This window comes from Periplaneta americana, chromosome 10, assembly GCF_040183065.1.
Source record: "Periplaneta americana isolate PAMFEO1 chromosome 10, P.americana_PAMFEO1_priV1, whole genome shotgun sequence".
Lineage (NCBI taxonomy): Eukaryota > Metazoa > Arthropoda > Insecta > Blattodea > Blattidae > Periplaneta > Periplaneta americana.
Window position 1 is genome coordinate 153,211,561 of NC_091126.1, and position 13,705 is coordinate 153,225,265.

General features: G+C 33.7%; 1 protein-coding gene across 9 annotated transcripts in view; it reads left to right on the top strand.

Moving 5' to 3' along the window:
* Positions 1-2,413: 2,413 nt before the first annotated feature.
* Positions 2,414-13,705, top strand: part of Tre1 (Trapped in endoderm 1) — a 257,148-nt gene continuing 245,856 nt past the window's right edge. For all 9 annotated transcript variants that reach the window (XR_011334579.1, XR_011334582.1, XR_011334580.1 and 6 more), the window contains exon 1: positions 2,414-2,535. The gene's annotated coding sequence lies outside the window, so the exon portion shown is untranslated. The remainder of the gene's footprint in view (positions 2,536-13,705) is intronic.

Genomic DNA, 13,705 nt, shown 5'->3' on the forward strand with positions numbered 1-13,705 from the left:
GTTGTTGTGTTATAAACTATGTAACATCATTTTTGTATCCAGTACACATTTTTCAAGTATTATGAGGGATTTTGAATCACTAATGTGTTGTAATTTTATCAGTAGCAGTGAAAAATTAAAAACAAATTATCTTTTGTCAACAGTAATCTCACTAGAGGTTTCGATTTATCTAGAGAAAATCAAAGCTCGAATGGAATTTAATTGACTATTACACGATTAGAAGAAATTATATAAAGATTAGAAGTAACGAAGTACTCCAATACAATCAAATATTAATTGATTTACGAAAATACAAAACTGTCTTCAAATTTGTACCATCTCAACATTATAAATATTACGCTAGTAGATGGCAGTAGTGTGTTATGGTTAGCTGTTTTCTTGTTATCGGTTGTGCCAAATATGGAATCTTCATTGAACTCTGTGGACGGTTACTGGTAAAGAAGGCTTTGTTGATTCAGTTTCATTTTTTGAAAACAGTTGCATTCCACTTCAATTATTCGGATCCCAATAATCAACCTCACTTGACAGATGATTTTCAATAAATCTTAGTTTTAAACAATCTCTAATACGTGACTATTCATAATATCATATAGCAGAAGCTATAACATAACCTAAATAATATAAACGAGTGTTAGAAAAGTTTTAATTAGGGATGATGAAATAAACAAGAAACATTTTAATTAACGATGATGATATAAAAAATAAACATGAATAATTTTAAAAGAAACAATTATTGAAAGTAGGTACAATTTTCAAATTTGAATGTTTTAGTGATTGGTCGTTCAGTTGATGTTATATTGGACGTGTCGTAAAAGAAGTGAACTCGTTGATGTACATGGTGTATCCCTCAACTTATTCAGGATTTCCGAATGGTGCTCTTCATTTATTTGTAAATGGGGTTTCAGGGAAGACCCATAGCTATGACCAGTAATCTTTATTAATTCTTGTTCTTGAATGCCAATGTGAGTCACATATGATAATGCTGTGCATCGACTGGAGTGGTTTGTAGTTTTTTTCTTTTTGACGTCCAGACCAGTGCAGTTTGAAATGTTGGCAAACAAAAAAACAAATGCTAGGGTAGTGATAAAAATAAACAAATGCTAGGGACGCGATCAAATTAAACAAATGCTAGGGACGCGATAAAATTGTGCCATAAGCAGCCATGATTGGTTGAAAGACGTCCTTTCCTACCGTTTTATTGGTCAAAAGTAGTGTGATGTAGTAAAAGTGTATTGGCCAGTTTGTCCAAGTAATGTTTAGTTTTGCTTAACGAATGTTAAATTAACGGTCTGTTTATTTTTAACGCTTTGTTAATGTATTTTCCATTTGTTCAACATAATTTTGTTTAAGATAACCAACACTTACCTATAACGTCTGTTAGCACTATTTTAACTACTCAACAGCAGTTGGTAATGATTCTACGCATGTAAGACAATCTTTAAATTCTATATTATATGAAACTTGCATAAAATGACAACCTGTTATAGTAGGCCACGCTCCATAAACAAACAGTTGACAAATGAAAGTTGTAGGTGACGTGCTAAATAATAATTACAAAGTAAGGTCATATTTCCTCATTGCTATTATGGATACGAAATACGAAATAAATAAAATAACACTGATTTATTTAAACAGTCCAAAGTATTTTTTAAATGTTATATTACCAGTCATATGCTAAACATTCCCTACAGAGAGACACAAAATATTAATTTCGGAACTTGTGTTCGAACAGCTGTAGAGACATCGGCCATATTTAACTAACTGTTAAACGAGTTAACTGCCCGAAATCCTACATTTAAAATTAATAAACTGTTAACACTCTGTTAAACCAAACTGGTGTTGAAAACATACAATTTTATTAATTAACAAACTGTTTAGAGTTTAACAGTTGTTAAATTTTCTAACAATGCTTCGAAAAACCGGCCACAATAGTCATAAAAAATTAAATTCATTTTCCCCGGAAAATAGTACGTGATGTGGTAATTTGGGGTGCTATTTATAGACATTTCGCAGCACGCGCTACGAGCGTACTAAGCTTGCCCCGGCTATCCACTGGTTACTTGTACAGAATTCAAATCATATCCTATCGCTGACACTGGTTTATGAATACGAAAAACGCTGATCATCCACCGGAAACCCGCGCTAAAAATGTCTAAGAATACGGCCCTTGGATTTTAAATTCAGATTTAGGGCACACATATAAGTAATTTGTACCTATTTTTATTTCGGAGCAATACAAAGAGTAAGAATTTGTTATTCAGTGTTATTACGTTGAAGTAGTGCAACTTTTTATATTTCATTTTTGGTGCAAACAAAGCTGATATAATTATTTGTTTAAGGAAGGGACCAAGAAATGCATACTGACGAAAGAGCGCACGTTTATATGCGGCGATCCTCCCCTGAAGTTATTGATGGGGAGGGGTCGCCTCGCTTCGGAGCGCAGCGCTTCTTGGTCATTCACTGACTCAGTTAGTCAGTTGCTTCGTCCGTGCCGTAGAGGCTGGTTGGGCTCTCTCCACGCTGGTCACCGCTGCGGTAAGTCTCGGCTTTCGAGTGTCGTACTGGTTAGCCTTTTAGATAATCCCGCTTTGTAAAACTGTTGTGGATCTCTTATTATTATGTCTGTGTTTCTTGATGCATTTGTTTACATATTTGTCTGAAAAGTCAGGGCATATATTCCCGACAGATATTCTGATATTTGTGGCGCAACAGGTTTTGTTCAAATACTTAGATTTGCCCTTTTATTTTCGTTTAAACATTACTTCGTTTTTATCGCACGTTTCTTTTATCGATTTTGGATATCATATTTATAGCTAAAATAATCGATATATAGTACTTCTCTGTTATAAATTTAATGTGACCATATTTTCTACTCTTGTTTATATTTGACTTATATTCCCGGCAATCTGCCTGGGTAGCGTAGTCAGTATAGCATTGGTCTTCTGTGCTTAAATGCAACAGGCTCATGTCAGTAAGTTTACTGACATGTAAAAGAACTCCTGCGGGACAAAATTCCTGCACACCGGCGATGCTGATATAACTTCGGAAGTTGCGAGCGTCGTTAAGTAAACAATAATTTAATTTGATTTAATTTATTCCCGGCAGATATCCTGATACTTGTGACGCAACAGGTTTTGTTGAAATACTTCAGTTTAACCATTTTTTTATTTAATCAATATTTCGTTTTTATCGCATGTTCCATTTATCGACTTTGGATATCATATCTATAGCTAAAATAATCGATAAAATAATATTTATCTGTTGGTAGATTTTATGTGACAGTATTTTCTACTCTTGTTTATATTTTACTTGTATTCCCGGTAGATATCCTGATACTTGTGGCACAACAGGTTTTGTTGAAGTACTTCGGTTTACCCTTTTATTTTCGTTTAAAAATTACTTCGTTTTTATCGCGTTTCTTTTATCGACTTTGGATATCATATTTATAGCTATAATAATCTATAAATAATACTTCTCTGTTGTAGATTTAATGTGACAATATTTTCTAATCTTCTTTATATTTGACTTATATTCCCGGCAATCGGCCTGGGTAGCGTAGTCGGTATAGCGCTGGTCTTCTGTGCTCGAGGTTTCGGGTTCGATCCCAACCCAGGTCGATGGCATTTAAGTGTGCTTAAATGCAACAGGCTCATGTCAGTAGGTTTACTGGCTTATAAAAGAACTCCTGCGGAACAAAATTCCTGCACACCGGCGACGCTGATATAACTTCGAAGTTGCGAGCGTCGTTAAATAAACCATAATTTAATTTAATTTATTCCCGGCAGATATTCTGATACTTGCGACGCAACAGGTTTTGTTGATTACTTCAGTTTAACCATTTTTTATTTAAATAATACTTAGTTTTTATTGCATGTTTACTTTATCGAATTTGGATATCATATCTATAGCTAAAATAATCGATAAAATAATATTTCTCTGTTGGTAGATTTTATGTGACAGTATTTTCTACTCTTGTTTATATTTTACTTATACTCCCGGCAGATATCCTGATACTTGTGGCGCAACAGGTTTTGTTGAACTACTTCGGTTTGCCCTTTTATTTTCGTTTAAACATTACTTCGTTTTTATCGTATGTTTCTTTTATCGACTTTGGATATCACATTTATAGCTATAATAATCTACAAATAATAATCTCTGTTGCTAGATTTAATGTGACAATATTTTTTACTCTTGTTCATATTTGACTTATATTCCCGGCAGATATCCTGATACTTGTGGCGCAACAGGTTTTGTTGAAGTACTTTGGTTTACCCTTTTATCATCGTTTACTTCGTTTTTATCGCATGTTTCTTTTATCGATTTTGGATATCACATTTATAGCTAAAATAATCGATAAATAATACTTCTCTGTTGCTAGATTTAATTTGACAATATTTTCTACTCTTGTTTATATTTGACTTGCATTCTCGGTAGATATCCTGATACTTATGGCGCAACAGGTTTTGTTGAAGTACTTCGGTTTACCCTTTTATTATCGTTTACTTAGTTTTTATCGCATGTTTCATTCATCGACTTTGGATATCACATTTATAGCTAAAATAATCGATAAATAATACTTCTCTGTTGCTAGATTTAATTTCACAATATTTTCTACTCTTGTTTATATTTGACTTGCATTCTCGGTAGATATCCTGATACTTGTGGCGCAACAGGTTTTGTTGAAGTACTTCGGTTTACCTTTTTATTATCGTTTACTTAGTTTTTATCGCATGTTTCATTCATCGACTTTGGATACCATATTTATAGCTAAAATAATCGATAAATAATACTTCCCTGTTGCTAGATTTAATTTGACAATATTTTCTACTCTTGTTTACATTTGACTTGCATTCTCGGTAGATATCCTGATACTTATGGCGCAACAGGTTTTGTTGAAGTACTTCGGTTTATCCTTTTTTATTATCGTTTACGTCGTTTTTATCGCATGTTTCTTTCATCGACTTTGGATATCATATCTATAGCCAAAATAATCGATAAATAATAATTCTTTGTTGGTAGATTTAATGTGACAATATTTTGTACTCTTGTTCATATTTGACTTATATTCCCGGCAGATATCGTGATACTTGTGGCGCAACAGGTTTTGTTGAAGTACTTCGGTTTAACATTTTTTTTATTTAAACATTACTTCGTTTTTATCGCATGTTTCTTTCATCGACTTTGGATATCATATCTATAGCCAAAATAATCGATAAATAATAATTCTTTGTTGGTAGATTTAATGTGACAATATTTTGTACTCTTGTTCATATTTGACTTATATTCCCGGCAGATATCGTGATACTTGTGGCGCAACAGGTTTTGTTGAAGTACTTCGGTTTAACATTTTTTTTATTTAAACATTACTTCGTTTTTATCGCATGTTTCTTTCATCGACTTTGGATATCATATCTATAGCCAAAATAATCGATAAATAATAATTCTTTGTTGGTAGATTTAATGTGACAATATTTTGTACTCTTGTTCATATTTGACTTATATTCCCGGCAGATATCGTGATACTTGTGGCGCAACAGGTTTTGTTGAAGTACTTCGGTTTAACATTTTTTTTATTTAAACATTACTTCGTTTTTATCGCATGTTTCTTTCATCGACTTTGGATATCATATCTATAGCCAAAATAATCGATAAATAATAATTCTTTGTTGGTAGATTTAATGTGACAATATTTTGTACTCTTGTTCATATTTGACTTATATTCCCGGCAGATATCGTGATACTTGTGGCGCAACAGGTTTTGTTGAAGTACTTCGGTTTAACATTTTTTTTATTTAAACATTACTTCGTTTTTATCGCATGTTTCTTTCATCGACTTTGGATATCATATCTATAGCCAAAATAATCGATAAATAATAATTCTTTGTTGGTAGATTTAATGTGACAATATTTTGTACTCTTGTTCATATTTGACTTATATTCCCGGCAGATATCGTGATACTTGTGGCGCAACAGGTTTTGTTGAAGTACTTCGGTTTAACATTTTTTTTATTTAAACATTACTTCGTTTTTATCGCATGTTTCTTTCATCGACTTTGGATATCATATCTATAGCCAAAATAATCGATAAATAATAATTCTTTGTTGGTAGATTTAATGTGACAATATTTTGTACTCTTGTTCATATTTGACTTATATTCCCGGCAGATATCGTGATACTTGTGGCGCAACAGGTTTTGTTGAAGTACTTTGGTTTAACATTTTTTTTTTATTTAAACATTACTTTGTTTTTATCGCATGTTTCTTTCATCGACTTTGGATATCATATCTATAGCCAAAATAATCGATAAACAATAATTCTTTGTTGGTAGATTTAATGTGACAATATTTTTTACTCTTGTTTATATTTGACATATTCCCGGCAGATATAGTGATACTTGTGGCGCAACAGGTTTTGTTGAAGTACTTCGGTTTAACATTTTTTTTATTTAAACATTACTTCGTTTTTATCGCATGTTTCTTTTATCGACTTTGGATATCATATCTATAGCTAAAACAATCCATAAATAGTAAATCTCTGATGTTAGATTTAATGCTATAATATTTACTAGTATTTTTCATATTTGACTTACATTCCCGACGGATATCCTGATACTTGTGGAGCAACAGGTTTCGTCGAAGTACTTCGGTTTAACCAATTCATTTTCTTTAAACATTACTTCGTTTTTATCGCATGTTTCTTTTCTTGATTTTTGATGTGTGTATGTATATATATATATATATATATATATATAGCTAAAATAATCCATAATAATATTTCTCTGTTGCTACATTTAATGTGGCAATATTATTTTCTACTCTTGCTTGTATTTGACTTACATTCCCGGGTCCACACCTGTGGAGTAACGGTCAGCGCGTCTGGCCGCGAAACCAGGTGGCCCGGGTTCGAATCCCGGTCGGGGCAGGTTACCTGGTTGAGGTTTTTTCCGGGGTTTTCCCTCAACCCAATATGAGCAAATGCTGGGTAACTTTCGGTGTTGGACCCCGGAATCATTTCACCGGCATTATCACCTTCATTTCATTCAGACGCTAAATAACCTAGATGTAGATACAGCGTCGTAAAATAACCCAATACATTCCCGGCGGATATCCTGGTCCTTGTGGCGCAACAGGTTTTGTTGAAGTACTTCGATTTACATTTTTATTTTCGTTTAAATATTACTTCGTTCTTCTTGCATGTTTCTTTTATCGACTTTGGATATCATATCTATAGCTATAATAATCGATAAAATAATATTTCTCTGTTGCTAGATTCAATGTGACAATATTTTCTACTCTTGTTTATATTTGACTCATATTCCCGGCAGATATCCTGATACTTGTGGCGCAACAGGTTTTGTTGAAGTACTTCGTTTACCCTTTTATCATCGTTTACTTAGTTTTTATCGCATGTTTCTTTTATAGACTTTGGATATCATATTTATAGCCAAAATAATGGATAATAATAATTCTTTTTTGGTAGATTTAACGTGACAATATTTTTTACTCTTGTTTATATTGGACTTGTATTCCCGGCAGATATTCTGATACTTGTGGCTCAACAGGTTTTGTTGAAGTACTTCGGTTTAACATTTATTTTATTTAAACATTATTTCGTTTTTATCGCATTTTTCTTTTATCGACTTTGGATATCATATCTATAGCTAAAATAATCGATAAATAGTAATTCTCTGTTGCTAGATTTAATGTGATAATATTTTCTACTGTTGTTTTTATTTGACCTACGTTCCCGGAAGATATCCTGATACTTGTGGCGCAACAGGTTTTGTTGAAGTACTTCGGTTTAACCAATTTATTTTTGTTTAAACATTACTTCGTTTTTATCGCATGTATTCTTTTATCGACTTTGGATATCATATTTGAAGCTAAAATAATCTAAGTAATACTTCATGGTAGCTACATTTAATGTGACTATTACACTCTTACTACGTCATACTACTTTTGACCAATAAAACGGTACGAAAAGACGTATTTCGACCAATCATGGCTGCTTATCGCACAATTTTATCGCGTCCCTAGCATTTGTTTCTTTGTTTGCCAACATTTGAAACTGCGCTGGTCTGGACGTCAAAAATATATATACAATTACAAACCACTCCAGTCGATGCACAGCAGTTTCAAATACGACTCGCATTGGCATTCAAGAACAAGAATTAATAAAAATCTCTGATCATACCTATCCATCTTCTGAAATCCGATTTACAAATAAATGAAGAGCACCATTCGTAAATCCTGAATAGGTTGAATACACCATGTAGGCCTAAATCAACGAGTTCCACTTCTATTACGCACACGTCCAATATAACATCAATTGAACCCCAACCACATTCAAATTTGAAAATTGTACATTTAATAATTATTCCTTTTAAAATTATTCATTCTGAAATCCTGAATAAGTTGAATACACCATGTAGGCCTAAATCAACGAGTTCCACTTCTATTACGCACACGTCCAATATAATATCAATTGAACCACCAACCACATTCAAATTTGAAAATTGTACATTCAATAATTATTCCTTTTAAAATTATTCATGTTTATTTTTTATGTCGTCGTCGTTAATTAAAACTTTTCTAACACTTGTGTATATTAGTTAGGTTATGTTATAGCTTCTGCTATATGATATTATGGATAGTCATGTATCAGAGATTGTTTAATATTAAGATTTATTGAAAATCATCTGTCAAGTGACGTTGATTACTGGGATTCGGATAATTGAAGTGGAATGCAACTATCTTAATAAAAATGAAACTGAATCAACAAAGCTTTCTTGACTAGTAACCGTCTACAGAGTTCCATGAAGATTCCATAGTTGGCACAACTGCCATCTAGCGTAATGGTGCAATAATACATTTGAAGACAGGTTTATTTTCGTAAGTCAATTAATATTTTATTGTATTGGAGTACTTTGTTACTTATCTTTATATACTTTCTTCTAATCGTGTAATAGTCAATTAAATCCCACTCGAGTTTTGATTTTCTCTAGATAAATCAAAACCTCTCGTGAGATTACTGTTGATAATATTATTTTATTATTTTCTACTCTTGTTTATATTTGACTTACATTCCCGGCGGATATCCTGATACTTGTGACGCAACAGGTTTGTTGAAATATTTCGACTTACCCTTTTATTTTCATTTAAACGTTACTTCGTTTTTATCGCATGTATCTTTTATCGAATTTGGATATCATATCTATAGCAAAAATAATCGATAAACAATACTTCTCTGTTGGTAGATTTTTTTTAAATTTAGTAGGTTATTTTACGACGCTTTATCAACATCTCAGGTTATTTAGCATCTGAATGAGATGAAAGTGACAATGCCGGTGAAATGAGTCCGGTGTCCAGCAACGAAAGTTACCCAGCATTTGCTCATATCGGGTTGAGAGAAAACCCCGGGAAAGCCTCAATTAGGTAACTTGCCCCGACCGGGAATCGAACCCGGGCCACCTGGTTTTGCGGCCAGACGCGCTAGCCATTACTCCATAGGTGTGGACGTTCGGGGAATTCTATGGAATGATGAGGAAATGGAGAAATGTTGACCGAATGATAAAGATGTCGAATATGGGAAAACGGGAGAACCCCGAGAAAAACCCTAACTGCGACCTTGTTCACCACAAGAGTCACTATGAACTCGGACCGTGACCGCCTGCATGACAGGCTGAAGGCCTGATCACGTGGCAACCCCAGGGTAGAAAATACGTACACAATTTACTTTAGTTACACAGTATTATAAAAAAGGGATATTTCCGCTAAAAAGACTTCTATATATATATATATATATATATATATATATATATATATACTACCCAATGGTATTTTCTAAACTCTGAATGCTATATGAAGGTTTCTAATAGGTGCGTCATGTCAGTTTTGCTTTGGGGGGGGGAGACGAGATTTTTTAGGAAAGATCTTACAGGATATATCGCGTGGCATACTCCATCCCCTTACCCTCTTAAATTAACTAGTTTGCATTGCGTAAACTGGAGTAAATTAACCATAAAGAATTAAATCACGATATCACATGCAATGAAGACATTTTTAAGTCTTTTTTAAATTTCTCTAATTGATTACTTTTTGTTATTTTAAGTCACAAATAAGGCTGATATGGTTTATTTCTTTTCGTTTTTTGGTCAAGTTTACCCCACTTTACAGTACATGCCATTTTCCGCACATAGGTCTATTTCTTGACTTTTATACTACTTATATAGGAGATCTGTAGTAACAGTGACAAGGACACCGTCTAAGGAGTATAAGTAAGTAGATTTTGGTGTTCCACAGGGTTCGGTTCTAGGCCCATTACTTTTTTTTTTTTGTTTGCATAAATGACATTGATGTTAATGTGAATGTTAAATTTCTAGTTTTGTATGCTGATGATATCTCTTTATTGTAACTGCGAAACTGTAAAGGAGTTAAATGAAATATTCAGAATGGTGTAGCAAGTTTTATAGTTGGTGTGCTGCTAATAACTCAACCTGAAATATGGAAAAGAATTGAAAGTTTCCATCCTTCAATAAAACTTTTAAGATGAGTCTTCGAACCCGCTACACACAATACACGGGAGAAAAAATACTTAAAATCATTTAAAGTAATCTCGCTATTAAAGCACACCACTCTGGAGAGAGAATGTGATTACTACGAAAGCTATAAACTCGCCCAACTCTCCCCATATGATTATTTTCTCCTATATTTTCACACGTAGCCCAGTGGTGCCACCATTAATGTTGCACTACGCACTACTTCGGTGCAAGTTAAATCTATTTGTGTAGCTACAATATCTACCGGAAACCATATATGGGGGGTATACCAAAGACCTAAACAAGTCTAATTTTATTTGTTACTGATTCTCGACCATACGAAATCCCGCTTATTTTTTCAGGTACAGTGAAACCTGTTCAAGACGGAAGTAACATGGTCCTAATTTTTTTTCCGTTGTGGACAGGTTTCCGTGTTATTCAGGTGTGAAGTTAAAATGGAATATTTTATCATTTGTATAAATGAAAAACAAAATGGCATGCCGCAGATTGTAGGAATTACAAAATATTCCGTTTAACACTACTGACATTAAATCAGCTTCCTGCCGCTTATTTAATTGGTGAATTATCTTGATGAAAATCTCATTTCCTGTATAAATTGTATCGTAACTCACTCATTAAACACTATAAAGTTTATTACTTACACTACATTTAATATCTAACCTTATAATATAATACTGTACTGTATATCACAACACATTATTTAATTGGACTAGGAGCCATTCATTAGAAGCCTTGAATTCTGGATTATCTAATTTCTTTTCCAGTTCAAGGGTTTGCATTACAGAATAGATCCAGAAATTGGCTAGATATATGAAAGGGCAAGAATAATCCACTCCCACAACAGTTCATTTCTTTCTATGTAGCCAGTTGTTTTCTGTTTCCTTTTATGTCACCATTATTGACCGCAAGCCACTCACTCATGATACGGCCTTTATTTTTGAAAGTGTTAAGTTACACCTGAGTTTTCCATTCCTACATTTCAACATTATTTTCCATACCCTTCGTTTCTAATTTTCCTCGATAACTTTTATTTCATCAGTTAATGATAGTGCAAAAATTTTACGCAACTTTTTTTCATCACGAACTCGCTAATAGACTTGCGTTCTACCCAGCTATGACAGTATACAGGGGTGACGCATTGAATTTCTTTGAAGGGACTCTTCTACATACTCAATAGGGTAATGAAATTTATGACCACCAGGGCAACACACCAACGCACCCTCAAAAATTTTGCAAAGAAAACTTGTTTCTATCTTAGTGACCTACGTATTTCGTACATTCCTTGAAAGCACATACTGTTTCAAAATATAGTTTACATTATATAGTAGTGTGTCGAAAATATTATTTCCGTTTTGAACAGTAGCAGACAGTTTCCGTTTCCGCGTTGAACAGTTTCCGTTTTATTCAGAAGAAATTAGACATAATACATACGAATTTCGCCGGGACCAATAAATTTTTCCGAAATAGACAGGATTCCGGATTATTCAGGTTCCGATTTGAACAGGTTTCACTGTATATGTATATTTGTAAAGTTATATCATCTCCGCCTCATTTCATTTTGAATAATGCAACATAAATCATACGTTAATCCTGTGTGTGGTGGGTAGCGAGATAGACATAATAGAGAGGCTTTGCAGATAGCCAACCAGAGATGTACGATTTGAGACTTAAATTAAAAACGTGAGAAGAAAATTTATTTGCAACCGTTAAATCTGAGATGTTAAAATAATTTCTTTGCCTCGTATCATGGAAATGAATGATATTTCTTAGTATTAGATTTGAAAGATTATCTTTAACCTGTAGACTAACTCTAGAATAAATACATTTATTACAGTCGTGATTTTATTTTTCACAAGTTAGGATTTAGAATGTCTAAAATTGCATTTGATATAATGTTGTAGGTCCTTTTTTGCAGCAAAAGCATCCTATTTATAAAAGTCCTGTTACTCTATAATAATATTCCATAAATGAAGGGTTCAGAGCAGGGGCGGATGCAAGGGGGGGGACTAAGGGGATATATCCCCTCCCGAAATTTTGAGAAAAATACGAAACAAGAAACAAAAATAATATTAATTTTAATTCGTGAATTTACAAAGGAATTAGAGAGTTTTCCACGTAAATTCTCTTTGCTACAATGTTAAATTCCAAGAACTGCAGGAAGACAAATACAGCGTTCTTACTTCAAGACAGAGAATCATGAAGAGTATTTTAGGCTTTCAATTTTCCTTCCCTTCTTGGGCTATTTCATTAGTCAGCTCAAGGACAGGTTTTTAAATCATATGGGAATCCTAAAGTCCATACAAACTTTTCTGCCTAAACACATAGTGCGAGCATCAGATGAAGATTTAGAAACTGCTGTTGAGGCTATAGTAAATCAGTGGCCCAATGATGTTGATGCATCACCAGAGTCTTTCTTCAATGAATTGAAGATGTGGAGAAGAAATTTCCTTGATCAGAAAAATATTCACCTAATACCTACTGATTTTATATCATCTTTGAACAGGTGCAAAGAAATTATTTTTCCCTGCACATGCAAGGCACTGAAACTTTTCTGCACGTTGCCTGTAACTACAGCAACACTAGAACGGTCGTTCTCAACATTGCGGTACTTGAAGACTTACTTGAGGAGCACGATGGGAGCAGACAGATTAAATGGACTGGCCTTGATGTATATACCTAAAAATGTAGAAGTAAAAGCTCATGAAGTACAGGATGAAATGTCTAAGAAGCCTCATCGCCTTCTTCTGTAAATGTCATTCTGTCATTGTTTTTGTATTTCAGTCATTGTAAATGTTAAAATTAAAAAAAAAAAATGGTTTATTTAACAACGCTCGCAATTGCCGAGGTTATATCAGCGTCGCCGATATGCTGGGATTTTTTTCCCTCAGGACTTCTTTTACGTGCCAGTAAATCGACTGATATGAGGCCTTTCGCATTTAAACACACTTGAATGCCATCGAGCTGGGTTGGGGTAGAACCCGCAACTTCGAGCACAGAAGGCTATACCGACTACGCTACTCAGGCCAACTTGTAAATGTTTGTGACTCGGAAACAAATTGTGTGTATATGAACTTATTTCTCATTACTACATTTTTACTATCTCCTCAAATCCCTCCCCGAAAAAAAATCCTGCATCCGCCCCTGGT